Source organism: Carassius auratus, unplaced genomic scaffold (genome assembly GCF_003368295.1).
Source record: "Carassius auratus strain Wakin unplaced genomic scaffold, ASM336829v1 scaf_tig00037604, whole genome shotgun sequence".
Lineage (NCBI taxonomy): Eukaryota > Metazoa > Chordata > Actinopteri > Cypriniformes > Cyprinidae > Carassius > Carassius auratus.
In genome coordinates, this window is record NW_020526393.1 from 58,282 (window position 1) to 63,421 (window position 5,140).

Consider the following 5,140-nt stretch of genomic DNA (forward strand, 5'->3'; position numbering starts at 1 on the left):
TGCAGGAAAATTCAGATCTTTAGGCATTTATTATGTCCAACTCTAAAAATCACGTAAGCAATTTTATTAAGATAGCTATTTAGTATTGTATTGTTGTTGTTTTTTTTTTGTTTTTTGTGAAAGCATATGGGCCATGAGTAATGTTTATGAAGATAATTAATGTCGTGATGTCTGTAGGTAATTGTCATGCAATGCAACAAAGCGTCACACTGATGCACATCTGTCAGAATCATTTACTTCATGAGCACTGCAACAAACCTTTGACTTCTATATGAGCTTTCTGAAACCGTTTCTTTTTTAGATGTAGACGGGGAAAGTGTGCCGCGGTGGGCCTGATTTTTCCATGTCTGAGAAACACATCTACACCTCCGTCACGTTTTTGAGGGAACATCACCTCCTTCACTCGAGCAAACAACAGTTACTGACTGACGCAGAAACGAGACTTCGTAGTCATTTCAGTCGTTTCATTGCAGCACCACACCGTCTGAGAAATGCCTTTAGTTCCCTGCACTTATCAGAAGTATTTTTACTGTAAATTTCACACACACACACACACACACACACACACACACACACACACACACACACACACAAACACACACTTCAAAATGTCTGATTGTTACATTAGATCACAAAATAATAAAAAAACAAGCTCACTGTTCAAACAAAACATTTGACAAGAGGTTTGTACAGTTTGAAATGATCAGCAATGAAAACATAATATCAGCATTTGAGTGGTATTTTATTTTCTCTGATGGAGTTCAGATATTTTGAAGTGTGCTTGTAGTAAACAAGCAGCACTGTACATGTGGCATGAACACCAGAGAGGAAGTGGTTTCTCTAAAATTCTAATTGGAACTTCTTTTTTTTTAAGGTTACATGGTTGAGACAGAAAACAGCACTAAATGTCATTTTGAACGTCACTTACTAAACACGATGCATAAACATTAGTGAGTTTGACTGCTTCATGAATCATAGTAAATCTAAAACTCATCAGGATCTGTAAGGTTTTATCACAGACCTGCGTCACTGCCTTTATCAAGATGTTCGATCAAGGTCATTATCAACAGAGATGTAAAGCTGAATCAGAAATAGCGTTCGTTTTGACACTGATCTTACTAATGATCTTTATGATTACAGAGCTCATTTACATAGATGGACGGTTGAGTCTTCAAGTGCAAAGAAAATGTGTGTGAATATATGTCGAGAATTATATTTAATATATATTTAAATATACAGAAATTAATATATATAGAACAAATAAATTATATATTTATATTTTTTTGTTATATTAATTTAGTTAAGTGTGGATATCCACCCCCCCCCCCCCATTTATTTATTTATTTATTTTATTTTTAATCGGAAAAATCTATAATTTTATATTACAAAATTATCGGCAAGCATCTTGTTTTTTTAGCCTGAATATATAATTGTAATTTAAAAATATTTATTAATTCACAAAAAAATAAAAGAAGAATAAATAGCCTTAATAAATAGTAAATAAGTCCTATGTTTATTTATTTCTAAATTTTTATTTATTGATTTTCTTGCTGTTGTACCCACCACAAAACTGATCTGAAGTCAGCGAGTTTTAATGGGGTTCATCACCTATTCAAATGAAGAAGAGAAAGTTACCTAAAATGTAGTAAATGAAACTCAAGAGTGAAAGTACGACTTCTCTTCTCAGGCAGAAATACATTAGTGCTCTGAAGAGAAATGCTAATTGAAATAATGTAAAATAAATATCACAGGTAATCAGTGTTTCGGATTCTTTAAAACAACACTAAAGCAAATGTGTTTCAAAAGAAGGTTCTTTACAGAAATGATGATGTTTTTTCCTATGGGTTTTAAGATCTTGTTTAGATTCAAACACATTTGAGCGCGAAAGCAGGTGAATTCGTCTTCCCTCCTCGATCTTTAAGTTCTGTTAGTTTTAACCACAGATACATAACAGCGACTCACTATGTAGGCTGTGTATGTGCACTTCAAAGTGTTTCAGTTTTGCACCCGAGTTTACACACTAAAACATGGTGCAAAAAAACACACCCACTCAGTTCAAAACCAGCAAGTCAGCATTCGACCAAAAAACCATTTACATACAACTCACATATATTACAAAATCCTAATCATGCTGATTGAATGCTGGCTTAAATGTAATGATATAATGCACACGTCTCCATGCTGGTTGCATGCTCTTTATTTCTAATTTGTGTGCACATAAAATCAAATTTTTTATCATTTAAAACAAGTTCAAGAATGAAAGTCCTCATAATACACAAAAATGAGTTTGAGATAAAAACAAAGCTGAGTTTCTAAGCTTGATTGATAATCAAATGAAGAGAATTGAAGCCCAGATCCACACCAGCTTCCTGTTTCAAGATCAACCGTTGAGTCTCATGAGTCTCGTCACACTCCGATTGACCTGATTAAAAGCACGGTTCACTTTCTACTGTACAAAAACTATCCTAACCGTCACACGTGTGAAAATATTTAAGTTTTGACTAAAAAATATTTTGGTTGTGGTTTTTTTTTTTTTACTTCAACGGAATGGTGCAAAGGTTTTGTCACTTGCTATTTGAAGACAAATAAAATCATGGACATGATTCGAAAAGATTAAATGGTCCTGAAAAAGTAGTCACACTTTTTCTGTTCGCTGTCGAAAATTACAGCATTGGCAGCATTCTTCTGGTGGAAACGAAACAAAACAAAAACTTGGTCCTTTTTAGTGATATCAACTTCAAATTCGCAACGAAGTTTGTTTAGATTCATGGCATTGATTTTTCATGCAGTTTTAAAGTAAAATATGTTTTGGAAAAATAAAAAAAGGTATTTTTGTGCATTTTTCATAATAATAAGCTTAAAAATGATTTTACTTCAATAATCTATCAAGCATTTTCTTTAAAGAGAGATCAAATCTGCGCTCCAAAGCATTAAAGATTTACGTCACTTTTGGAAATAATGTTGGAAAATGTTTTTTTTTTTTTTTTTGTAAATATAATTTTTAGGTCTAAAATCAAAAAGGGGTCAACAGATAAAAAATGGACCATGACTATTCCATAAATATAATTTAGTACCATAAAATCCCTTCAAAACACAAAATATTAAATAAATATCAAAACGTAAAATTTTGTGTTTTTAATTTCATTAAAATAAAAAAAGTCACTTTTAACCTCAATGTGAGTGTTGTATTGATCTCTACATTGAAAAAGAAATTGAAAGAAATGTGGTATATGATTAACTTAGAAACAGTTTAACTCAGAAATTGCTTGTAAATTAAATATATATAAGTGCAAGGATCTCATCTTATAAGGATTGTGTTTTGTGATGAATATAACCTTTAATCAATCAATAGAGCAATAAGAGTCTGAATCACTTCACTTATCAAACAAATCAGACCACATTATTAATCATGGTATGTTTCATAATATCCTCCGGTTGTAGTAAACACACACACACACACACACACACACACACACACACACACACAGTTGGTCAATAGCAGGATCTCTGAGTGTCTCAGTCACACAATCTTCAGTGTCGTCGTGTGTGACCTCATTGTGACACGTCTGCCAGAACAAACGCTGTTGGCCGGTTCCTTCTATTGCCATATTTGGAGACGTGTGCACTAGAGAGAGTAGATGACTGATTTAATGAATGTGAGCAAAAAAAACCTCATCTCACAGTGTGGGTTGTCTGAATGGTTTTTGTATGAAAAAAAATCTGTGATCTTTAATGTGCATCTTTGGGATTTTTCCCACTTGTTTTATGTTCCAGCAGGTGAAAATAGTGCACCAGATCACTTACAAGCAGAGTAAAAGCTTACTTGCAAGACACTTGCTAATTATTTTGTAATATTAAATAATTTATTTAATATTCAGGCAAAAAGACAAGATACTTGCAAACTATTTCAATAAATTAAGAATGTCATGGAAAAGGTCTTTTATTTCAGTAATTAAACTCAAATTGTTTATTAAATAAATTCAGTTAACACAGACTGAAGTAGTTTTAGTCTTTGGTTCTTTTAATTGTGATGATTTTGGCTCACATTTAACAAAAACTCTCCAATAAACCCTAACCCTAACCTCAACAAATAAGAATATAGTGACATGCCAATCAGCTAATCAACTCAAAACACCTGCAAAGGTTTCCTGAGCCTTCAGAATGGTCTCTCAGTTTGGTTCACTAGGCTACACAATCATAGGGAAGACTGCTGATCTGACAGTTGTTCAGAAGACAATCATTGACACCCTTCACAAGGAGCCACAAACATTCACAGAACGCTGTTCACAGAGTGCTGTATCCAAGCATGTTAACAGAAAGTTGACTGGAAGGAAAAAGTGTTGAAGAAAAAGATGCACAACCAACCGAGTGAACCCCAGCCTTTTGAGGATTTTCAAGCAAAATCAATTCAAGAATTTGAGTGAACTTCACAAGGAATGGACTGAGGCTGGGGTCAAGGCATCAGGAGCCACCACACACAGACGTGTCAAGAGATTTACTGAACCACAGACAACATCAGATGCATCTTAGCTGGACCAAGGAGAAGAAGAACTGGACTGTTGCCCAGTGGTCCACAGTCCTCTTTTCATATGAGATAAAGTTTTGTATTTCATTTGGAAACCAAAGTCCTAGAGTCTGGAGGAAGGCTGGAGAAGCTCATAGCCCAAGCTGCTCGAAGTCCAGTGTTAAGTTTTCACAGTCTGTGATGATTTGGGATGCAGTGTCATCTGCTGTTGTTGGTCCATTGCAGTGTTGGGCAGTAGCGTCGCTACAAGCAGCGAAGCTACTAGTTTAACTACATTTCTCAGTAGCTTGGTCGTAGCTTCGCTACTTTCTGAATCAAATAGCTTTTCAGTAGCGAAGCTATTTTTTTACCAAGTAGTGCGGTAGCTTCCACACAAGCTACATTTTCGCAAGCATTTCTGAAGCTCAAACTCAAATCGGGAAATACAACTGCTAAGATCGCTGGTCCTGGATCAGTAGTGACGCGACGGCGCTACTTCATCTTGTTTGTGTTTACGGTGGATAGCAACCAACCATCTTTATGATGCATTAGCGCCACCTTCTGCTCCGGATGGTACCACTCCTTGGCCAGTCACGCAAAAAATTATTTGATGAAACGATGGCATAGGATGAGGTC